This window comes from Capricornis sumatraensis, unplaced genomic scaffold (genome assembly GCF_032405125.1).
Source record: "Capricornis sumatraensis isolate serow.1 unplaced genomic scaffold, serow.2 scaffold15, whole genome shotgun sequence".
In the NCBI taxonomy this organism is placed as follows: domain Eukaryota; kingdom Metazoa; phylum Chordata; class Mammalia; order Artiodactyla; family Bovidae; genus Capricornis; species Capricornis sumatraensis.
The window spans coordinates 992,491-1,018,732 of NW_027184626.1; the positions used below are offsets into that span (position 1 = coordinate 992,491).

The 26,242-nt window shown below is 38.5% G+C and overlaps 1 protein-coding gene across 2 annotated transcripts in view; it reads left to right on the top strand.

Moving 5' to 3' along the window:
• Positions 1–18,226: 18,226 nt before the first annotated feature.
• LOC138072393 (lysozyme C, kidney isozyme-like) overlaps positions 18,227–26,242 on the top strand; it is a 55,412-nt gene continuing 47,396 nt past the window's right edge. For both annotated transcript variants that reach the window (XM_068963495.1, XM_068963496.1), the window contains exon 1: positions 18,227–18,374. The gene's annotated coding sequence lies outside the window, so the exon portion shown is untranslated. The remainder of the gene's footprint in view (positions 18,375–26,242) is intronic.

The following is a 26,242-nucleotide window of genomic DNA, read 5'->3' on the forward strand; positions in this document are numbered from 1 at the left end:
ATAATATTGTTATCTTTCCTTCTGTTTTTGTTGTCTTCCGTTTCTTTCATCAGCATCTTATGTATAATTTTCTGAGTACACGTCATTTACCTCTTTAGGTAGATGTATTCCTAGGGATTTCATTCTCTTATTATTTTTAAAAAAACTTCTTTCTAGAAGCAAATAAAATAGGCGATCCCCCTTTTTCAAAATTCCCATTGGGGAATGAATACATGAAAGAATAGATGCCATTTGCATCACTGACACTTGGAAAAAATGATTTGCAGGTGTTGATCCCTGGAAGAGCAGAAAATCTGAGGGGAAAATGTAGTGCTTTCCCAAATCAAGGACCTTGTGACCAGGCTTTCTCTGTGAATGTTGTTATCCTCAGGAGGGGCTTCTGTGCCTGTAAAATAGTAAGTGGAAGACAATCTTAGGAAGATGTGCACACCCTGTGAAGGAGGCAAAAGAAGCTTATCTGTGGAGCCATGTGTTGTTAGCCCTTTAGTCATTAGCTTTTTGAGGAAATTCAGAGGAAGGCTTTACTTAATTTTTTCTCTCATGTTAAGATAGTTTGAAACTTGAATACAGCAGAATAATAATACAAATCAGAGACAAGGAAGTAGAAATACAAGTGTGATAGATATGGACATGTGTTCAGTTCAGTTCAATTGCTCAGTCCTGTCTGACTCTTTGCGACCCCAGGAATCACAGCACGCCAGGCCTCCCTGTCCATCACCAGCTCCCAGAGTTCACCCAAACTCATGTGCATTGAGTCGGTGATGCCCTCCAGCCATCTCATCCTCTGTCGTCCCCTTTAGCTCCTGCATCCAATCCCTCCCAGCATCAGGTTCTTTTCCAATGAGTCAACTTTTCACATGATGTGGCCAAAGTACTGGAGTTTCAGCCTCGGCATCAGTCCTTCCAATGAACACCCAGAACTGGTCTCCTTTAGGATGGACTGGTTGGATCTCCCTGCAGTGCAAGGGACTCTCAAGAGTCTTCTCCAGCACCACAGTTCAAAAGCACCAATTCTTTTGCACGCAGCTTTCTTCACAGTCTAACTCTCACATCCATACATGATCACTGGAAAAACCATAGCCTTGACTAGATGGACCTTTGTTGGCAAAGTAATGTCTCTGCTTTTGAATATGCTATCTGGTCATAACCTTCCTTCCAAGGAGTCAGTATCTTTTAATTTCATGGCTGCGGTTACCATCTGCAGTGATTTTGGAGCCCCCAAAAATAAAGTCTGACACTATTTCTACTTTTTCCCCATCTATTTGCCATGAAGTGATGGGACTGGATGCCTTGATCTTCATTTTCTGAATGTTGAGCTTTAAGCCAACTTTTTTACTCTCCTGTTTCACTTTCATCAAGAGGCTTTTTAATTCCTCTTCATTTTCTGCCATAAGGGTGGTGTCATCTGCATATCTGAGGTTATTGATATTTCTCCCAGCAGTCTTGATTCCAGCTTGTGCTTCTTCCAGCCCAGCGTTTCTCATGATGTACTCTGCATATAAGTTAAATAAGCAGGGTGACAATATACAGCCTTGACATACTCCTTTTCCTATTTGTGTGTAGACAGCACCATTTCTAAATTACTGGGAAAATAAAATGATTATTTATAAGGATTATTCAACATGAGAAAATAGGAGAACAAGTAAGTGGTGGAGAAAAACAACTGTTGTGATAAAAAACCACAGCCTCCTGGAAATTTTTGATTAAATCATAATATATGGGCTGTTCTTTAAAATCTTATGACTATATATTTCTCTGTTAAGATATTTTTAAAATTTAATTATCAATGTTTGTATAGCAGTCCTAACCTATTATTTTTCACTAGCTTGATATTTGACTGCCTTTGAATACATATGTAAAACTATGTTCTCCCATCTTATCTGAGAATGACTAGTAGGGTATTTTAAAGAGATTATATTTTCATGTTAATGTCATGGTTATAAAATCTTTTAAAAAATGAATCAGTCCTAAAGAATCCCACTTAACTTCTATTTGCCTATAAGAAGCTCTCCATATCAAGATAGAGCTATGCCTAAAATAGATATGGTCGTTTTAAAGAAGATATGAAATACCTTCATGTTCTAAGAATGACAGAGGCTTAAAAAGGATCTTCATGGCCTCAGCAGAGAGAGAGAGCTGGCCAAACTGAGTTGCATGAAAGATAGGTGATACACTTGGGAGCTTTAGGTGGATTAAATTCACAACACCCAATAAATTACATTTTCAAGAGAAGAGCAAGGGTTAGTGAGCTCTCTAAGAATATTCCAAGCATAGATGTTCATACTAATATTCTTACCATGGTTACATCTAAAGATATATCTAAAGTTGAAACTTCAGTTCTGCTCCATTATTTTTTGGTAATTCACACCTATGAAATATAGAAAGCAGCTGGCCTCTGAGGTCACCTTTTAACCTTAGAGTGTGTGTGGATCACTTTCTTTCCCTTACTTTAGCATACTCAATTTATATTGTTAATTTACACTTACTAACTGGCTATTACACATTGCGGGGGAACATCTAGATTGTCTAAACATTGACTCTAACATTCTTGAATTAGTGAATTCAGTATGTAAGAGTAGTCATTCTGCTGCATAGAGTGAATATAAAACAAAAACAGTAAATAAACTGAGTTGCAGCTGGAGAGCTGTCTAGAAGATAGGTTAGAATGTTGGTCTTTTTCCTTAGGAACCCTGTTTGTTTACTTCACTCAGTCAGAAGTTTCCTAGATATCTCTTACCGCCACGTTTACCTCACCTCTTGGACCATGCTTCTGAACCAAAGTGAAGCACTTAGGTGATAGATGGGACTTTCCTGGTGGCCCTTTGGTTAAGACTTTGCACTTCAGTGCAGGGGGTGTGAGTTTGATCCCCGACTGGGAAACTGAAACCCCACATGCCATGCTGTGTGATCAAAAACAAAAACAAAATGAATACTTTAGTGACAGAAAGAATTAATCTAGTCATATTTCCCTATATATATTAGACTCAAAATATCTGGTTATTTTATAGATGTTTACAAATTGTAGGGTATAATTCAAAAGGAGCCTATCTGAATGTCATGATATTCTCTTCTGAATATTAAAGAAAATCACTTCCTCCTTCCCTCTAACATTAATCTGAACAAGTTTCTATACCATGAATCAGTTCCCAAATATATTTGGATAATGCTAATTAAGGATTCAATTAAAACTTAATTCTAATTCCTCATGAAGAGTGAAATCTGTAAAGTTCATGTCAGAAGCCAGTCTGTCTCTCTTGTGTGTTGACAGTAATATTAGTATGAAACATCTTTCAGAGACTCTCATTTCTCTCCTGCGTGTAATATAAAGCCTATCATCAACTCAGCCTCTAAGTAAACATAACAATATGTGGTCTCAACATGGGAGCCATTCATCTCTTTGAAGACAGTATCAATTATTGCTTAAATATTCAAAACTGGCTCAGCATCCCAATAGTCTGCAGCCGCACATTTACTCAGCAGTCACTCTTTTATGTAACCTGAGGTTTAAAAAAAACCTGCTGTTCTCATCTATTCATATGTATTATGTCTCTTGTAAAGCTCACATTCATGCTCACACAAGTACACCCAACTAAGCTTGAATGATCTTGTTACTTTATGACAGTTTTAGATATATCAGGACAATATTATTTCTGAATAGATAATGACCATTATTGTACAGAAGAGACAGTGCTACCAACTGTATCTTATTTTCAAGGTACCTTAGACTAGGAGACACTCCTAGTTTGGCTGAAATATGATCAAGCTAGCTCCAAGAACAGAGACCCACTAGGATTTACTGCTGCTTTTTGTGATCTCTGCTTTGCCCATGCTTACTCAAATCACTTCCTTCCTGGTTTTTAATTATCTTTTGTCCTAAGCTGTGTTTTCTCCCAGGACAGTGATTACTGTTTACCAGCAACTTGTCTCTCAGATACATGTGCCAAAACTTCCAGTTTCTGTAGAACCAGCCACTTGACTTGACTCTAAAGATGGTAGAGCAAAGATGAGGTTGTATTCAGTTTCTCAGACTGATTCACAGTAGTCCAGGAATACTCTCTAGATTGGGCTTCCCTTGTGGCTCAGCTGGTAAAGAATCCGCCTGCAATGTGGGGGACCTGGGTTTGATCCCTGGGTTGGGAAGATCCCCTGGAGAAGGGAAAGGCTACCTACTCCAGTATTCTGGCCTGGAGAATTCCATGGACAAGTCCATGGGGTCGCAAAGAGTCGGACATGACTGAGCGACTTTTACCATTCATTCACCATTCACTCTCTAGACTGCAGATTAGCCCAGCCAGAAATGATAGGGTTCAGTTTGGAGCCCAACAGCTCTTTTCCCCAAGTGGTATTGAAGTCTAAGAGTTAACATAATGTAGTGGGTGCTCTGCACAACAGAAGGTCAGAATCACAGTACCTCTTAACCTCTGGTCAACCCACAGTTCCTTGCTATTATATAATCCTCACCTAACTGCAGAAGGCGATGGCATCCCACTCCAGTACTCTTGCCTGGAAAATCCCATGGACAGAAAAGCCTGGTAGGCTACAGTCCTTGAGGTCACGAAGGGTCGGACCCGACTGAGCGACCTCACTTTCACTTTTCATTTTCATGCATTGGAGAAGGAAATGGCAACCCACTCCAGTGTTCTTGCCTGGAGAATCCCAGGGACGGCGGAGCCTGGTAGGCTGTCGTCTGTGGGGTCGCACAGAGTCGGACACGACTGAAGCGACTTAGCAGTAGCAGCACCTAACTGGATATCTCAAGGCCAGTATTTTAGAATTAAGATGTAATCTGTAAGACAGCTTTTCTTGGAGAATTCATCTAGTTCCCACTTTGCCTTTTAGCATCAGCTCTGAAGCTAGAGAACTCTTCCCCAGCCCTGACTATGCCCTTGGCTCCTGCATTAGCCCCAAAGGTGATAATTCTTTGCCATTGATCCTCTGCACTGTCCTGCATGCTTCAGATCCAAGCCACAGTTCCAGCCTTGCTCTTTTATCATTTGAATTATTTTCTATGTCCTTTCCTTATACAGTAACCCATCATCCTTCTGTGCCTGTAACTTCACTGTAGATGTCCATTTTTAAGGTGGAATGATGAGAATCAACAAGAGGAAGAAGCACATAGCTTATATTTGAACAAATTACTGTCATAATAAAATTATCAGGAGTGTGTATAAGTACTAGACAATTTTTCAGTCTTTCCAAGGCCTTTGTTATGAAATTCGATGTGATAATTATTTGAGCACTGCAGTGAATACAGAAGACATTTGGCAAACTTTGAAATCAGAGAATCTGTGATTCTTAATTGTAAGCTTTCCTTTTCCATAGTTGCAGAGCTTTGGTTTTGAATTTTCATTCACAATTTGACCTTTGCTTTGATTTGTTTTTCTTATAAGATTATGCCTAAGAACTAAAACCTCAGATTTCTCAAATAAGGGAGCTTGCAACAGCAAATAATATTTGTATTAGCAGCCAAACTTGCTACTTCAAACAGATGAACAGAGAGATGACCAGAGTGTTGACATACAACATTCACTCTCAAATTTTAATAAGTTTCAAGTTATTGAATAGATGATCCTAGGTGATGAATCTGCAATTTTAGCCCAATAGAATATTCCTGTGGCAATCCTCCTTTGCAATAACTGAAACTGTACAAATATTGATTGATCATCCATACAGGAAACACTGTGGAATAATTTTTTAGGATTAAAGAGGATGAAATTTGGACTGAGATTTAGTAACAGTCTAGATGAGGACATAGTAGGCCTGAAGCATCCTGTTTATCTTCACAAGTTTATGGGAAGGTCAAGAAATTTTGCGTAAAACTTTTCCGATGTTGGTTTATTTTCAGTACTGAGGATATTTGACCAACAGGGTGAGTTCTGTCAAGGCTGTTTTAAATTGTTAAATATGATATAACCCAAAAGTGTTAGTGAGTCGGCCATTACTCTTATAGGCAAGATTGTTTATCTAGGGCTCAACCGTAGTCATTTGTATACCACTGTCTTTCTTAAAAAAAAAAAAAATTCTCTGTGTATCACTTTTGTTTGTATTAGTATTTTTCTTCAAATCAATTCATATTTTTATATGAATATATTTTATAAAGAAACTTTATATCATTGTCATGAATGGAAATGCAGTAACACTGTCAAAAATGAGAAGGTAACTATAAACCAGACTTAATGGAACAAAACAGTGCTATTAAATTTTAGCTAGATAATTATGCTTAACAAAGGTCCTTAGTCTGAAGTGTATCTCAGTTTGTTGCAAGGGAGAAAAACAAGTTTCAGAGAGCTGTTTAAGGCATACAAGCACTAAACTGAGACTTTCCTCCTTGAAGTAATCAAGACTGATTGATAACTGAAAGCTACTCTTCTAACCATGTAATTTAATATTATTCCAAATTGTCTCCATTGCTAAGAATATCACACTATAAGATAATGAGAAACACTCATTCGTAGTGAACCTCTGGTTGCTGTGTCACATAGGATTTTGTTCAGTGGCATGTAACCAAAATCCAACTCTTGTGGCTGAATCAAATAGAGGTTTTTATTTGCTCTTACATTAATCAAAATCTGGAGGCAGAGAGGGGTTTGCCTCCTTCCAACCCTCTGCCCCACCAGTCTTAACCTTGAATCCAGACTCCACAGAGAAAGAAGAATAACAGGCAAAAGGCAAAGGGTGGCCAGCCAAGTTTTCATTTTTATCATGAAAAAAAATACGGAGTTTATTCTTCAGGCAGACAGACTTCCATTTCTATCTCATTGGTCAGAATGAATCACATGCCTCCTCTTACCTGCAAGGAATTCTGGGCAGTTAAGTGTTTTTCCTGGGCATTTGCTGTCTGGACAAAAGCAAAAAAGGAGAAGGGAATCAAGCAATGCCTGATACCAACCATACCAAGCTTTCGTCCTTGGAATCATAAATTATCATCCTTAATACATCTTGCTCTTGAGAGAGATTTCTTTCAGTTACTACCAAGGATTATAGGATGTACAACTTGATGTCATGTGACACTATATTTCTGCTGCTAGCTACCATGGGCCTATCTAGATGGCAGTGTAAGCTAGGAGGAAACCTGCAATTCATATGCCCTTGATCTATTAATATTATACCTAGGTTTATTGCTTCCCATAGTAGTTCAATAGCCCCTACCTTGTCTTCTTTTTCTGGCTGTCTCACATCTCCACATTGTCATCTAAGTACACATAACAATTCTGTCTAACCTGTATCAGTTATATCAACAAAAGTGGACTGTGTTTTGCTACCTAATATCTCAATTCTTTGTTGTTTTGGCTTGTTTATTGAGATAATAGCCACAGTGTGTGTGTGTGTGTGTGTGTGAATTTTCCCTGGTGCTTTGTGGTTGCTCATCAAACTACATTCTGGGATCATCTCCTTATATGAGTGATTTATCTCATTCAAACGCACAAAACAATATCCCATCCAAAGCAGTTTGAATACTTTAGAAAAAAAAAAAAAGAAAGTTCAATTGAGAAAAATTGAGGCTCCCATGTGTCTAACGTTTTAGAAATCTCTCATGTTTTCCGTTTTTTGGCAAAATCGAGGGCTTAATGTGAATAATCACTGTGGTTACATTTGATCCAGAGAGATTACATATCTGTCAAAATAGTAACTGGCCAAATCTACTCTAGTAGAATGAAACAGAGGGAAAAAACAATTTATTTGATAAATCAGGACTTCCCAGTTTTGTCTCAGCTAACCAGAAAACCTAAAGAGAAGTGACTTTCAAAATTTAACAGTTTTCATAATGCATGCCTTAGATCTCTACTTTTAACCTATATTTGACTTAGTTTTAATAATAGTTGTTATTTTTAGCATGCTTAAAACATCCCAAAGCATTTAAACTTATACAATCTTACCAGACTTTAATTTTTATAAAGTAAGAAAATGTATTATTGTCTATGTATTTTATAGATAAATTGAAAGTGTTTAGATGTCACGTATAGAAACTGTATTTATGATTAATGGATCATTGAGAAAAATTTCCTTTCATTTAACAAAAAACAGTCTAAACTGTTGTATGTATTGCCAACGAGCATAAAGCCCTATAACTAGATATTTCACTGTTATAATTTCTCTGCACAGCGAATAAATCTGTCATGGTCCAGCAGGACAGGAACCTGTTTTTGCCAACCTGCAATATAAGGTCAGAAAGAATAAAGTTGATAGGAGGGGAGTCGATTTTTTTTATTCATGGTTTATATATTTGAGCATCTTATTTAGTCAGAGTTTTCCTACCTTGAAATCTTAACACTAGCCTCCCACTCTCATATTTTTAAAATAAGATTCCATATTTGTTGGAAATTTTTCACTCATTTATGTTGTTCAACTTCTTGGTATTAATTTTTGTAAATGATGTTCAGTAGGGATCAAAAATTTTCCCCCACACATATAAACAGTTGTCCTGGAATTACTTACTGTCATTCTCCCACTCATTTGTGATGTTTCTTCTGTGACATATTGATTTTATGTGGATGTTCCTCTGAATCAGCAAGGAGACCAGTGTGGCTGGAGCAATTGGCCTTGCACAGAAAGAAAACTTTACATCATACTTCACTCTCTTAATTTCTAGACATTATAGTAAATCGTGGTATCTTGTAAGGCATTTTGATGTGTAGAGGTTGAAAGTATCACAGGAAATGAGAAGTGTGAAGTTTGGTTAAATTAAGTGGTAAAAGAAGAAAGAATAATGATTTGGAGATAAATGGAAGAAAATAATCTGACCTGGAGATTTGCTTGTATTGTAATAATTCCTCCCAATAGCATTTCCTAGTATGGCAACAATTTCCTAGTCTCTATGTTTTTGTTCTTGTTCCCTTCACAGTCTGTTCTCTTCCTATCATAGAACTCCTCTCATCAATTCTCCATTACTGGGATATTTCTCATCTTATTGAAATAAAGCAGAAGTCCTTCACATGACCTGTATAGTCTAATAAAAATGTCAGGCAGCACTCTTGCTTACTTCATGACCTACCACTCACCACTTTTGACCATCTGCTTCACTCCACTGGCCTCATCTCAGTTCCACAAACATGACGGCCCGACTTGCACCACTCAACCTTTAGCTCATGCTCTGCATGGAAGGCTCCTCTACTGGATATTGTCATGTCTGCTCCTTATGTTATTTGCATCTCTGCTAGAAAGGCACCTCAATGGAGAGTCTTTGTATACTTTATATAATAGAAAATAGATGTTATAAACTGTCTGATCTCCCTTTCCTCCCAATGTTTGTAAGCCCCATTTCAGCAAGGCCTCTCTCTTTGGTTTACTACTGTATTCCAGAAAGTTAGATGAACATCTATCTCATTGCAAGCAAGACATCACTCAATTTAAGTTAAATAGAAAAAATGCCCTTTACTTTTAAGGGTTCAGAACTCCTGGAGAAAGCTAGAAAAGCCTAGACAACTTTGAAGTTGGCTAGGAGTGTAAAACTCTATTCTAAGACTTATTAACTATGTCCGATGAATTACTTTAAGCCTTGATCTTATCAGTTCTTTGGGATAATAATACAAATCTCATAAAATTGACTAGATAATTAAACACCATACTTAACATGAGGGAATTGCTCCATAAATATTGGTTTGATTTCCTTGATTTGAATTGCATTTTTGTTTAAGGGTTTATTCATAATTAAAAGTAATAGCTAAAAAGGCATAGAATCAGGAGAATGAAGAGAAATGTAATTAACCTGGTCCTACTAGGGAAATGTACAAGTATCTTTGGTGGTGGTTGATTTTCAGAAAAGCCAGCGGGGGCGGTAGATTGGAGCTAATATTGATTGAGATTTGGCAATGTGCCAATGATTTTACTTACAGTATTTTATTTATTCTCTTTTAATTTTATAAATTATATCATTCTCCCAATTTATAGTCAAGAAAACAAATGATGAAAGATGTTAAATACCTTGTTCAAAGTCTATCAGAAACAGAAGAGCAGATTTCCACTTCAAATCTGCCCAGCATCTCCATCCACCCTTCTTTCTATGCTAAGTTTTTCTAATGTAATAAGAAGGTATTGATAATATATTTAGCACCTCTGCCTTAACACCTGGAATAAGCCAAACCAGACTGGGATTATTAAAACTAATAACAAAGGTCTGGTAGCAGTACTAAGTGGGACAACAATGACTCTGTCTTTAAAAGAAGTGAAGTGAAGTCGCTCAGTCGTGTCCGACTCCTTGCGACCCCATGGACTGTAGCCTATCAGGCTCCTCCGTCCATGGGATTTTCCAGGCAAGAGTGCTGGAGTGGATTGCCATTTCCTTCTCCAGGGGATCTTCCTGACCCAGGAATCGAACCTGAGTCTCCTGCATTGCAGGCAGACGCTTTATACAACTGTAAGAATTTTGTTTCTTTAAACCCTGCACTGTTTCATAAGAAAATAAAATTTGTATTTTTTTTTGTTTTTTAAGATCAAATATGTTTCCATTTATAAAAATAAACTAGGAATAATAATAAATGGATCAACCTGTTTTTCTTGGTTGTCCATTCTGAAAGGAGTCCCAAGATGTGAAAAATATTCAATGGATTTTGGGATGTTGGGTCACAGGGGAATGTCTACAGGTTTGTTTCTAAGATACCTCATGGAGTGGCTATAAATTAGTGTACTTGTCATCCTCCAGCCTTCTTTGTAGTTTTTCTAGATTTTTTTTCTTATTGTTAGAATACATCCTTCTCCTGGGGACTTACTGTAATCAACTACTTTCATCTATATCTTTAATTATATTGCTTCATCTACTCTAGTTATAAGCTAGTCTTTCTGGCCAGGAATGATGATGGTGATGGTGATAGTGATGATGATAATAACAACACATTGAGGAGAAAAGACATTTTATTTTATTTTATTTTATTTTTTCCACTGGTTTAAGCTACTTTTATTTATTTATTTTTTTTATTTTTTTATTAGTTTTTTATTTTTTTAATTTTAAAATCTTAGACATTTTAAAATGCACTTCCTTTGTGCCAGGCACTCCTGAAGCACTTTGAATGTATTAACCATTGTGGCCTCAAAAAATGCCATGATATGTGAGTGAAAGTCACTTAGTCGTGTCTGACTCTTTGCGACCCCATGAACTATACAGTCCATGGAATAATTCCCTAGGCCAGAATACTGGAATGGGTTGGGTAGCCTTTCCCTTCTCCAGGGGATATTCCCAAGCCAGGGGTCGAACCCAGGTCTCCCACATTAAAGGTGGATTCTTTACCAGCTGAGCCACAAGGGAAGCTCAAGAACATTGGGGTGGGTAGCCTATCCCTTCTCCAGCAGATCTTCCCAACCCAGGGAGAAGGGATAGGCTAGATATACTAGATATAGGTACCATTATGTTCATCTCCAGGCTTCCTTCATAGCTTAGTTGGTAAATCATCTGCCTGCGATGCAGGAAATCGGGTTTGATTCCTGGGTCGGGAAGATCCTCTAGAGAAGGAAATGACAACCCACTCCAGTATTCCTGCCTGGAGAATCCCATGGACAGAGGAGCCTGGAGGGCACAGCAAGAGTTGGGCATGACTTAGTGACTAAGCCACCACCATTTTCATCTCCAGTTTACAGGTAAGAACAGAGGCACAGACTGATTAAATAAGTTGGTCAGTGCATATAGAGAGAAGAGGTGGGGCCTGAAGTCACACTTAGGCTGCCTGGTACTGCTGCCTGTGCTCTTGTGCACTGAATAGGCTGCTGCATGAAAGTGGCTGTGCATTTTCATGCAATCTGAATGGAACTTTTTTGATTTTACTGTTTCATTGCCTAAAGGATGTTTTTATTTCCTTACTTCTGGGTTATGATAAGTGTGAGCAGAGGCACAATTTTTTTTTGTAGCTGCCAAATACTGAAAATATAATGATTATATTTTCAGAAGCACATAGCAGGAGCACATGGCCCATTAATGGATGTTTGTGTCAATTTCAAGGTTAAAAGACAGTCTAGAACTGGCTAATAAGGTTAGAAACATGAAATGTGCAATATTTTTAATATTTTGTTGGTTTGTGGAACAAGAGTGTTTGAGATTATATTGTGTATGTGTATATATAGTGTCTGTATGTGTGTGCTTATTCACTCAGTTGTGTCTGACTCTTTGTAGCCCCATGGACTGTAGCCTGCCAGGTTCCTCTTTCCATGGAATTTTCCAGGCAAAAATAACTGGAGTGGGTTGCCATTCCTTACTCCAGGGATCTTCCCAACCCAGGGTTTGAACCTGAGTCTCTTGTAAATCCTACATTGGCAGGCGGATTCTTTAGCACTAGCACTACCTGGAAAGACCGTATATAGTGTCCATCCTTAAAGTAAGTTCATCTGTCATCCCTGAGCTCCCACATATCTGATAACTGATATGGTAATTAAGGCAAAAAACCTTGGGAGAATAAAGGAAACTTTGTAGTGTGCTCCCTAAAATTCCAGCATTTTTGAGTGACAGAGAGAACTCTATCTATATGGTTGATTTTGGCCTGTCCATGGCAACCCACTCCAGTATTCTTGCCTGGATAATCCCATGGACAGAGGACCCTGGTGGGCTAGAGTCCATGGGATTGCAGAGAGTCGGACACGGCTGAAGTGACTTAGCATGCATACACCAATAGCAACATAAAAACTGCACTATACTTTTTGGTGAAGTTTTATTTGACTATTATACAATAGCTCAGTTGGTAAAGAATCCTCCTGCAATGCAGGAGAGTCTAGTTCAATTCCTGGGCCGGGAAGATCCCCTGGAGAAGGGATAGGCTACCCACTCCAGTATTCTTGGGTTTCCCTTGTGGCTCAGCTGGTGAAGAATCTGCCTGCTGTGCAGGAGACCTGGGTTCGATCCCTGGGCAGGGAAGATCCCCTGGAGAAGGGAAAGGCTACCCACTCCAGTATTCTGGCCTGGAGAATTTCATGGACTATACAGTCGATGAGGTCACAAAGAGTCGGACACAATTGAGCGACTTTCACTTTCACATTATACAATACTTTATTTTTCCCTTCAGTTCAGTTCAGTTCAGTCGCTCAGTCGTGTCCGACTCTTTGCGACCCCATGAATCGCAGCGCACCAGGCCTCCCTGTCCATCACCAACTCCCGGAGTTCACTCAGACTCACGTCCATCAAGTCAGTGATGCTATCCAGCCATCTCATCCTCTGTCGTCCCCTTCTCCTCCTGCCCCCAATCCCTCCCAGCATCAGAGTCTTGTCCAATGAGTCAACTCTTCACATGAGGTGGCCAAAGTACTGGAGTTTCAGCTTTAGCATAATTCTTTCCAAAGGACACCCAGGGCTGATCTCCTTTAGAATGGACTGGTTGGATCTCCTTGCAGTCCAAGGGACTCTCGAGTCTTAACAAAAAAAAAAAAAAAAAGGAAAATTAAGGGGCACCTTTTATTCCTGTATTATCCTAACACAATTTCCCCATTAAGCTATGTGGAATTGCAATATATCCACCCAAAGAAAATGCAAAGCTCGTTATAAAGAATGTGAGTATTAAAAACTGGAATAATGATGCTAACTTGGAACTGCAGAAATCACAGGCCTCATAATCATTAATTTTACATGTTTCAAATAGTGTGCACTATTGCCTTTCTGAAGCAGGGCTTCATGAGCTATGATGAAGACGACCAAATGAAATCTTTCTGAATGGTTTATACATAAACATCTTCTTCAGTTTAGGGCTATGGTCAAAGTTTATGAAGCCATTCTTCATCTCCTTATTGACTTTAGGTTTTTGTTTTTTACCAGAAAATCCATTGTATTATTTTTTTCAGCTCTCATTTGCCTTATGAATCTTTTTGTTGTTGATTTCATGTATTTTTATCAATAGAAATAATTTTGAAAGGCTACTTATTTGTGTATTTTATGATTGTGTGAATTTTATCATTTATGGGTAAGATTAGAACATTTCCTTTAAATAAAACCATTTTGGTTACATAATCTTTCATAAATAAATAAAATGCACTTAAATATAAAATGCTTTAATGTGTCATACTGGTTCACAGTGGGTTTAGGAATATACTTGCTTTCTTTAGCAAGGACCACCCTTATCTACGGCATATGGGGAAGAGTGATCCTTGGTAGTAAGCTGTTTCCCAGAACACAAAATGGTGAGGGATTTCTTTATTGTCACTCTTTTTCATGAGCTCATGTCTCAGGTGAAGTTCAACTTTGTCAAATGTTACTGGAATTTGAAATAATCTATAAGGAAATGGGTCAGTGTTCTAATAATATGTGGAAGAAATGATCTTGCCAAGAGACGATGTGACTAACCTTTTAAAAATCCCCTTTAATTTGTCAAGCTTGAAAACAATTCATGATACACCACATTTGCATAAGAAGTAGTCCACAGAAGTTATTCAGTCTCCAAGTTGTCCATTTGTCCCAATTTCCTTTTTAAATATGGACAAGGAAGAACCTCAGATAGTTCTGAGCCTCGGATCATGGAGAACAAGGAAAGAGGGGGTATATCCATGAATCTTGGGCTATTTAAGAAACTTTCTTGCCCTCAAAGTAGGAGGTCTCCACAGTTGCTGTGCTGACATCTTCCATTTGAAACTGGTTTCCATGGTGAGTATCCGTGTGGGCAGCTGCTTCACTCTTATTTAGCGGTTAATCTGTAGAAAACTGCAGATAGATTGTTCTTTCAGGCCTTAGGCCACTGGACCTGAGAAGCCAGGAATGGACATGAATAAGAGGACTGTGAATCTTCTGGAGATCCGGGGCTTTGAGTTGAATGGAGAGTATGAAGTGGATATTGGGTTGCCTGCCTTGGGCAAATGGAGAGTGTGTACAGTGTTTGGCAGGAAGGATATGGATAGTTGAGGGCAAGAAAAGCTAACTGGCAAATATGACAAACTCTCCACCATAAGACTCCTCTTCCATAAAGTTTGTTGCTGGAAAGTGACTTCTCAGCTAGATAGTCTTGCTCTCACTACTCTCTCTGCATATAACTGGTGCCATGTGACTGGCACTCGACAGTGGAATATGAGTGAATTGTGTTCTTCCAGGCTTGGCCTGTGCAAATCCTCCCCCACATGATCTTCTCTCTCCCCTCGTTTGCCGGCTGGATACCAGTGCCTGACATGCCCTTGCAAGCCTCTTGTTGAAGATAGTTTTAACCTGTAAGAAACAGAGTCCTCCATGGCAACCTATTACAGTTAGACTTTATGCCTTTGAAGAATCAACATGTTTTATGATAAATTAGTGTAATGTGGAAGTTTACTTATTACAGTAGGCATATTTACCTTTATATAGATCATCTTAATTTATGTATGATAATATTAATATATGATCATCTCAGTTTGTGTCTGATAGTGTTAGATATTGAGATACCCACTTTCCTTTTTTTGAAGGGGCAGAAAAAGCGGGAGTCTTTTATTGTATAAAGTTTTGTTCTCATTTATGAGATATAGACTTGTATTATAAAAGAATGGGAAAAAAAACAAACTCTTAAGTGTGGAGAGTATACCAGTGTCCAAAACTTGAAAGAAAATGAAAAAAAAAAAAAAAAAAAGCTGGTCTCTATATGTATGTCGATGGCAGAAGGAGGGAAAGGGGCTAATGTGTATCCAGAATATATTAGATGGCAGCAGTTGGATTACATGCTTTAATTACATCTCCTTTCTAAGAAATACCAGACTTCATACAGATGAGAAAATCTAGGCTCAGAGAAGTTAATAACTTTTACAAGTTCAAAATATGACTAAGAGGTCAAATCAGTTTCCAAACTCAAAATTCATTTCACTTTTTGACTACACCATGTTGCTTCCAGATAAAATTTTCCAGTTATCTTGTATAGCATTTCTTTTCTTTCATCATCATAATCCTTGTCATTGCCATTGTCTTCATCACCATCAGTAGCAACCGTTTTATTGTGACTGTTATCACTGTGGTTATAATCCCACTTAGTGTTTAGTATGCACCTGCTGCATGACCAGACCTAGACTAGATACTTGTCATGAACTATCTCTAACCCTTCTTATCAACTTGTTTTTATCCCACTTATCATTTGTTCAGCCCCTTTTGTGTGTCAACAACTAGACCAGATGCTTGGCGTATGTTATCTCCAACCTCACAACAGCCCTTTGAGTAATTCTTTGTGTAATAAGAAAATAATTCTTATTTCTGTTTTCTGGAATCAGAAACTCAAGTTTGGGGAGACTGAGAAACCAATCCAGAATCCACACCCTCTGGAACAGGTGGGTTCATCTGGGTTCTTTGGCACAGAACCAGGATAGTATTCATTACTCCTCCACATGTGTAGTATAGCATGTTATCTCTCTCACACATTGCATTATTTCATCTCAAGAATTTCATGAAGAATTCTTAACATAGGTAATTCTTAAAGGAGAGCATATTGAGTTGCATTAGGGGCCTTGACTCAAAGCTCAGCTTGTCCTGGTGGAAGATCTAAGGCTTGAATCTACCTCTCATTGCAGTGCTCTTTCCTCCCACTTCACAAGGCCTACTTTCAATGGCAGCTTCTACGAGCTGAACAATGGAGTCCCACTGTTCATAGAACCAAGGATCAAATGTAGTCGCTCAGTCTTATCTGACTCTTTGCCACCCCATGGACTGTAGCCTGCCAGGCCCCTCTGTCCATGGAATTCTCTAGGCAAGAGTACTGGAGTGAATTGCCATTTCCTTCTCCAGGGGATCTTCCCAACCCAAGAACTGACCCTGAGTCTGCCACATTGCAGGCAGTTTCTTTACCATCTGAGCCACAAGGGAAGCCCCCACTGTTTATACACACATGCAGATGGTAACCAAAAAGTCCCACCGATCATACTTTTGAAGCTAAGCTTCGCATCTGTTGTTTGGAGATGACTTTTCAAAGAAGCATCATTTACTGTATTCTCTATAAGACAGAGTTTAATTAATGCTTTTTGGAGGGAGTTTCTAGTTAGAGATTATTAATTTTACCCAGGTATAAAAGGTGGAGATAAAGTAAATATTAGAAAAAGAAGTATACTTTTCACTGTCATAAAACACCTTGTTAATCTTTTTATTATTTACTTTAGCTGCTCACAACTACATATAATGGCCCATAGAACCAGAACAGAACGGGACCAGAACCTGAGTGGGCTATGGGTAAGCTCAGTATATACTGCTGACTAGGAGTGTAAGGAAAGTGAAAGTGAAGTTGCTCAGTCGTGTCTGACTCTTTGTGACCCCAAGGACTGTAGCCTATCGGGCTCCTCTGTCCATGGGATATTCCAGGCGAGAGTGCTGGAGTGGATTGCCATTTCCTTCTCCAGGGGATCTTCCCAACCTAGGAATTGAACCTGGGTCTTCTGCATTGCAGGCAGATGCTTTACTGTCTGAGCCACCAGGGAAACCTTACAGGTAGTGTAAGGAAGTGGAGGCCTGTTCATTCTCAACCACTTTTGAAACAAAAAGTTGCTTCTTCAGACTGTGTCTCAAAAACGTTTTATTTTTTTTTTTATTTTTTATTTTTTTTAAATTTTAAAATCTTTAATTCTTACATGTGTTCCCAAACATGAACCCCCCTCCCACCTCCCTCCCCATAACATCTCAGTGGGTCATCCCCATGCACCAACCCCAAGCATGCTGTATCCTGCATCAGACATAGACTGGCGATTCAATTTTTACATGATAGTATACATGGTAGAATGCCATTCTCCAAAATCATCCCACCCTCTCCCTCTCCCTCTGAGTCCAAAAGTCCGTTATACACAGCTGTGTCTTTTTTCCTGTCTTGCATACAGGGTCGTCATTGCCATCTTTCTAAATTCCATATGATATATGTGTTAGTATACTGTATTGGTGTTTTTCTTTCTGGCTTACTTCACTCTGTATAATCGGCTCCAGTTTCATCCATCTCATCAGAACTGATTCAAATGAATTCTTTTTAATGGCTGAGTAATACTGCATTGTGTATATGTACCACTGCTTTCTTATCCATTCATCTGCTGATGGACATCTAGGTCGTTTCCATGTCCTGGCTATTATAAACAGTGCTGCGATGAACATTGGGGTACATGTGTCTCTTTCAATTCTGGTTTCCTCGGTGTGTATGCCCAGCAGTGGGATTGCTGGGTCATAAGGTAGTTCTATTTGCAATTTTTTAAGGAATCTCCACACTGTTCTCCATAGTGGCTGTACTAGTTTGCATTCCCACCAACAGTGTAGGAGGGTTCCCTTTTCTCCACACCCTCTCCAGCATTTATTGCTTGCAGATTTTTGGATCGCAGCCATTCTGACTGGTGTGAAGTGGTATAAAGATGGCGGAGGAATAGGACGGGAAGACCACTTTCTCCCTCACAAATTCCTCAAGAGAACATTTCAACGCTGAGCAAACTCCACAAAACAACTTCTGTAGGCTGGCAGAGGACATCAGGCAACCAGAAAAGCAGACCATTGTCTTCAAAAACAGGTAGGAAAAAATATAAAAGACGAAAAAGGAGACAAAGGAGGTGGGGAGGGAGCTCCGTCCCGGGAAGGGAATTTTAAGAAGAGAGGTTTCCAAACACCAGGAAACACTCTCCCTGCCGAGTCTGTGGCGAGTCTTGGAAACACAGAGGGCAACATAACAGGAAGGAAAAATAAAGAAATAATTAAAACCAAGAGATTACAAGCCCAACAGTAACTCCCCCAGCGGAAAAGCAGCACAGACGCCTGCATCCGCCATTGGGAAGTGGGGGCAGGGCAGGGACGCGCGGGAGGCGCGGGCTGCAGTGCTTTGTAAGAATCGGGCAGGAACGCCCCACGCGCAACCAGAACGATCTAACTTGGGCTAGCAAACCAGCCTGTGGGATAGCTACCGCACGAAAAGCTCTAACATAAGACACCGCCAGGACCGAGCACAGAACGAAGGACGGAACGGAAAAGCCGGCTGCAGACCATCCCCCGCCGGGGATAGGCAGCCAGAGCCGTAAGGACTGGAAAGGGGCAATTGCAGACCCGGAGAGACTTTACCTACCTAACTGCAAGCAGGCTTCTTTGCTAAGACTTCTGGGGGTGCTGGACAGTCACCATCTGCCTCACGGGGGCCGCCAGCGGTCCACCCAGAAAGCTGAGCAGCAGCGGCAGAAAAGGTGACAAACCGCGGCGATCGCGCTCGCCAAACTCCTGAGCTACTCGGACCTGGGAAGGGCACAAAGCGCAGTCCCAGCCGAATCTGTGCCTCTGAGGGCTGCCTGAGCGCCGAACCTGAGCGGCTTGGACCGGGGAAGTACACGCAGCCTAGGGCCGGCCCCAGCTGTAGCTCTTGACAGTCCTCTGATGTTCCCCTCCTAACCTTGTCGAGAAAGTTAAGGAAGTGCAGTTTATTTAAAATGTTGTGTTTAATTTCTGTTATATAGCAAACTGACTCAGATATATATATATATATATGCATATATATATGTTCATCTTAATATTCTTTCCCATTTGATTTATCTCAGATACTGAGAATAGTTCCCTGTGCTATCCTATAGGACCGTATTGTTTATCCATTTATTTATATATACTTTTCATCTGTTAACCCAAATTCCCAGTCCTTCCCTCCCCTACCTCTCCTCTCCGTTGACAACCACAAGTCTGTACTCTGTATCTAAGTTGATTTTGGTTATTAGATATGTGAATCTGTGTCATATTTTAGATTCCACGTATAAGTGAGAGTATATGATATTTGTCTTTCTCTTTCTGACTTCACTTATAATCTAGGTCCATCCATGTTGCTGCAGATGGCATTATTGCATTCTTTTTTATGGCTGAGTAGTCTTCCGTTGTATACACACCACATCTTTATCCATTTATCTGTCAATGGACCTTTAGGTAGTTTCCATGTTTTGGCTCCTGTAAACAGAGCTATCCGTGGATGTTCAGGCTGTCTCCATGTCTTTGCTGTTGTGAATAAAGATGCTGTGAACACAGAGGTGCAGGCATCTTCTTGAATTATAGTTGTGTCTGGGTTTATTCCCAGGAGTGGGATTGCTGGATCATACGGTAACTCTATTTTTAGTTTTTTTGTGGAACTTCTATACTGTTTTCCATAGTGACTGCACAAATGTATATTTCCACCAACAATGTAAGCGAGTTCCCTTTTTTTCACATGCTCTCCAGCATTTATTGTTTGTGGACTTTTGTATGATGGTCATTCTGACTAGTATGAGGTGATACCTTGTTTTAGTTTTGATTTGCATCTCTGTAATAATTAGCGCTGATGAGCATCTTTTCATGTGTCTGTTAGCCATATGTTTGTCTTCTCTGGAAAAATGTCTATTAAGGTCTTCTGCCCACTTTTCAATTGGATTGGTTGTTTATTTGTTACTGAATTGTAGAAGCAATCTGTTTATTTTGGAAGCTAAGCCCTTGTTGGTTGTATCATTTGCAAATGTTTTCTACCAGTCTATAGGATTAGACCTGAGTTTTGAATCATGACTCTGCCACGTATTATATATGTCATATGGGACAAAGCTTTCTCAGTGTCATCTTCAACGTCCATACAAACAACAGGATCAATAATCCTTCCCTTCCAAAATTGTGTGGACCTTGGCAAGTTTGCTCAAAATAGGCACTCAAAAATGAAAGAAAATATTTCTAAGTAAGTTGGGTCACCCAACCAGAGGCAAAATTTGTCACCTTTAAATGAATTTTCTTATTAGGTCATGTTATCTTAATAACCTATGGGAAATGTTAAAAGACTAGAATTTGTCGGAACAAACACATTTTTGCATGCTTCTGGGAAAGTAAGTCAGATAAATAAATGAACCATCTGATTTGACACTTCAGCTCTGAAATGGGGCAGAAGAGAGTTTAAAAAGTTTTTTGGACTTAGAATCAATGCTTTGAAAGGCACTTAACCAACTGTAAATACATAAACCCCTTTTGGGAGGGCAAGCTGGTCGTATCTTCAGAAGCCTTAGAAATACCATAAACTTTGAGTAGTAAGTCTATTCCAAGAAATCCATCCCAGAGAAACCAACAATCAGTGATACTCAGTCAAAAACTTACATATAATACTGTTTATAATTTTTTTTAATAATAATGAAAAATTGGATGCAATTTAAGTGTCTAACAATAGGAGATTAGTTAAATATGTGGTATTTTTTCTTTAAAATAATCTATTATGAAGCCATTAAAATGTATTTTCAAGTAATGTTTGATGACATAGAAAATGCTCAAATATAAATTTAAGTGAAAAAGGAGAATATAAAGCTAAATTTACAATGTGATGCCAATTTTGTAAAATTGAATATTTAACATAATTATTTTTATTCAACTTAAAAGGAATCAACCAAAATATTGTCACAGCATAAACAGTTAAGACAAATGAATTTCAAATTTAAAATACCATTCCATCTCTTTTCTCTATATCTGTCTTCAGCTCGGGTTAATAATCATGAGCATAGTATGACACAGGCCATATTTTCGTTCATGTTTTGTTTTCCTCCAAATTCTGACATAAGAATATATAACATTTATTGACAAAAAAATCATATGTTTCCTTTAGATTTAACTACAGAGGGACTGCAGTTTAAGACATTGCCTTTTCTTTTGCACCACTGCCTTTATAAAATGTGGGCCCTTTTTGGCAAATGTTTGGATGAGCGCACCACATGCATTAGCTTTGTACATTGTCTGAATTATCCAAAAGGAAAGAGAATGTTGTAATGAAATTTGCATATCTAACCAGTTAGTTAAGGGAATTTAATGGGCATCCATTTTCAAGGAGATTGCAGAAAACCTACCAGGACATAACAAAAGTAAGTGAAGACGCAGTAATTAGATGTTTTTAGTCATCCTCAGGAAAAAAAAAAGTATTTGCAGGTGGCCTCTACTCAAAGCCAGCCCTGCCAAATGTTTTGGAATCCTATCTAAGGCAAAAGGAAATCAAGAGAGAGTTGTAGGAAAAATCTGGACACATTGCTTCCCTGAACTCTGTAACACATTAGGGCCCAAGCAGTAATCCTTCGGGACCCTTCCAGTCAATTATTAAAGAGAATAAATAGACATCATTCATTCCTCTAGACTTGTACCATCTACTGATAAAGAAATTGTGGGCTGCTTTTATCAATGAGAGAACTGTGCACTTGGACCAGCAATTCCTGCCAGGACCATGGCTATTCCTAATAGAGAAGTACCAAGAAGCACTATGCCTGAAAGAGACTTGATATTTTCTTCAGCACGTGTGAGATACCCACTAGGTGCTCCTAGATAAAATGTGGAGAGAGGTCATCTGTATGCAGTTGGAGTTTCTGAGTGAAAACGAGAGAGACAGCCAGAGAAATAAAATATATTTTGGTCCTATTTCCATGGAAGCTATTTATTTTCAGATCAAAAGCTCAAGTTGTTTACCAAATCAAGATTTTCACACGCTTCCACCTGTGAGGGCAGTGAGCTAGATCAAAGTCCTCAGGACTGATCCAGAGTAAAACTGATGCTGAATTGGATTTATGAGGAATGTTGCAGTGAATAAAATGGAAATGGAACACCAGAGTATTAGTCCCAATATTGTACAGAATTGTAAGAATGGGTGGTATGTTTCAACATACTCACAAATATATACTGCTGATTTCTGTTGTTCTAAAGTATTTGCTATAATATCTGATTAACTCAATATACCATTAAGGTTCATATGACCCAGTTTTAGTTTATTAATTATTTTGGAATAACTCTATTTGCAAGTATTAATATTTCTTGACTTTTATTCTTTCTTTCTCTTTATTCCAAAAAATAAAGAGAAAGATACACCTATTTTTATGAAACTAGAATAAAGCTCTGTTTTGTAATAATCATTTGAATCCATTGGAACCTTTAACATATTTGAGATACGAGTTCTTAGTAATTTCATCTTTCTCTGTTTCTTGAAACATTTGCTATTTAATCATCCTAGGAATTATTTTCTCATTCAGTTCAGTTCAGTTCAGTCGCTCAGTCGTGTCCGACTCTTTGCGACCCCATGAATCGCAGCACGCCAGGCCTCCCTGTCCATCACCAACTCCCGGAGTTCACTCAGACTCACGTCCATCGAGTCCGTGATGCCATCCAGCCATCTCGTCCTCAGTCGTCCCCTTCTTCTCCTGCCCCCAGTCTCTCCCAGCATCAGAGTCTTTTCCAATGAGTCAACTTACTTATCAATTATTCCCAGATATACTTTAAAAAAATTATAAACAAACACAAGAGTAATTAAGGAACCTAGAAGGATAGTAAATTATTAAAATAAACTATCACTACTGTTTCATGCTTCAGGTTCTCTTTTTGAGAAGATATAAAAGGGGACTGGAGACATCATCTTTGTACTCCACTCTTTTGTGGAATGTAACTTTGGACTCATAATTTCTCATACTCTGTCCATAATGGCAAATTGAAGAAAACTGAAAGAGGAAGATATTTCACAACTGCGAGATGATTCAGAATCCTAATGCAGACAGATTAGGAACATTCTATAATCTGACAGTGAAATTCATTTCATAAGCAAAAATTTCAGACATTCAGATTATGATGTCCTGGATAAATTTTCTCAAATTCAAAAATCAATAATGATCCAAAATAAAATTTTAAGGATGAAAAAGATATTTGGTTTCCTCATAGTTAACTGTTAACACAGAAAGCACATTACCATCTATATTTGTGAGAAAAACAAGACCATTCCATTTTATTTAAAAGATGTGTGACACCCTTCTTTCACCTGTTATGATATCTCTGCACCAAACTTACCTGATACAGTTTGTAATCAGCAAATGCTGAAGACAGATGTGTAAGAAAAGGTGATTGGGGGAGAAAGTCATGAGGAAATTTAAAAACTCATTGATCATTCTAAATTGTGTTTATAGATGTAAAACTGAAAATGGTCTTAAGTATAGAGCAAAGAAGATACAACCAAAATTATATCATCCAAGAGACTGAAAAATTGCTTTTAAGTGTTGCATTTTGATGATGCAAATTCAGTAAGAACCAGGATTAATGATAAGCTAGAACCTATTCAATATGTGTTTGAAATACAGAATATGTACTACAGAATGGATACATCCCAGGTTCATGCCTGACTGCTGATGGGCAGTTAGTTGCATTTAAAAGATATTTTCCATTTTAGGCATATATAACATTAAAATCATGAAAGTATAAATTATAAATCTGCATTTACTATATTCAGATTTTCATTAAAATTTCTAAATGATTTTCACTATCTACTTTTACTGATTTTATCTTTTGGTAAATAAAATATTACACAAATATAAATTAGTAAAGAGAGTACATTGGGTCCAGATGTTAAATGGCACTGGCTATTTTTCCTGGCATATGAGAGCAAGGCTTTAGCATGTGGACTAGAAGTAGTTAGGTTCTTGAACTGGACCCAGGTGTGATGTTGAAGCAGGAATATTTTGTGGCACAGTTCTGGGAGTTAGTTTAAAACAAGGCACATGTGGTAAAAATAAATTTTGGGACCAAAAGTACAATTAAATAAAAAGTGCTAATGTCTTCAGACAAACACAGCAGTAGATTTCTTAGCCAATCCTCCTCTGTCCTCCTCTGCTTCCCTTTCTTTTTGCTTCTATCTTCTCCTTCTTTTCCCTCCCAGTCTCTTCCTCCCCCTTCTCTTGTGAGTCTGGGTTAATTTAGGAACTGCTGAAAGAACATCTAAATGGCTGTCCTTACTTTATTCTAATTATGGATCAGGAGAAAAAAGTGTTGGCTGTCTTTCAAGGAAAGCCAATCCACTGAACTCTTCCAGTTTTTTTTTTTTTTCTTTTCTCCCAAACCCAAGGGATTTACATGCTCTCAGAGAAAAGATTCTAAATAAGGAATAATGATCTTAATCTCAACTAGTATGGTTTGTAGGACAGCCTTTTCATAATCTCGATTGCTGCAAATGAATGATTTAGTCTGTATATTTATTGAGCAGCTACTATATGCCAGACACTGGGAATAATTTTTAAAAAAGACATAATCCTGTCTCTCAAAGAGAAATGTGTTCAAACAGTAAACAATTGCCATAATTTGAGGGTAAAGCCAGCCAGGCGTGCTGCAGTCCACGGGATCTCAAAGAGACAGAGACAACCAAGCAACTGAACAACAACAGGAAAAGCAAGCAAAGAGAGGAGCAAAGAGAAAATCAAAGACGAGTTTACTTTCCCAGAAGCCTGTTGAAGAAATACAAACAAAACGCATCCTGACTTTAAGCTTTAATTTCACAGCTTTCCCTATCTGATTTGCTTATTTTATAAGTAAGCCAACAAGATTTGTGTACTCAGTGACAACACACTGTCTCACAGAACTAACATAGATTTTATTTTCCTAAGAATTTTTACCCTTCCCTTTGTTTCAAGGTGTATGGAAAAGAAGAGTCCCTTTGGTAAGCCAGCCCAGTGAGAAAGATGCCTTATCTTTGAACTAACCTTTTGCCCAAATAAACTAATGTTTCTTGCCAGTGGCCTAAATCTCTGTCTAAAAGGTCCATAATGTCATAAAATGGATTTTTTTTTTGTTTTTTTTTTTTTGCTCAGCTCACCCACCAGGGTAGTAAAAAATAAAATAAAATCTATATCCAAATACACACAATAAATTTCCATTGCTCTAGGGGCAAAATAAAAGCACTTCCATTTCCTTTTTATTCTGGATCACAGACCTGACTGTTTCTTTTACCCCCTCTCAAATGAACTTCCAACCTTCAAGGTCATTTTCTTTTTAAAAGTTATCCTAGTAACATCTAGAATAGCTCTCTCTGGGAATACCTTTTTATTTTCCCCCTCTCACTTAATTTGCCTCTTATGCAGCTTTCTCTCAGGTCCCATATTTTCAGTAATGCTGATTGGGCAACTATTTACTTTTTGCTTGAGTTTGAAAAGCACATCAACAGGCACATAAATGTGTTTTGGATCTCATCCATGTAGAAATATTACTGGTAACTTGATGAATCTGTAAGTAATTTTACAAAAATGTTTAGTGAGTTTTGCCAAGGACGTCTGACCCCCGGCATTGCTCCACTGATGTAAGTTTTTGAGTGCTTGGCCTGTTCTGATCAGTACCAGCTGTTCATGCTTCAGTTGTACACATCAGATGTTAAGTGAAGGAGAAAAGACAGCATATTCTGACTTAGGCTTGAAAGTTTGTGAGCTAGGACAGAAATAAGACTGCAGTTGAAAGCGAAGCATGTCTTTCATGCTTCATGTTAGGTTCAGTTGTACCTTCAGTTCAGTTCAGTTCAGTCGCTCAGTCGTGTCTGACTCTTTGCAACCCCGTGAATTGCAGCACGCCAGGCCTCCCTGTCCATCACCATCTCCCAGAGTTCACCCAAACTCTTGTCCATCCAGTCGGTGA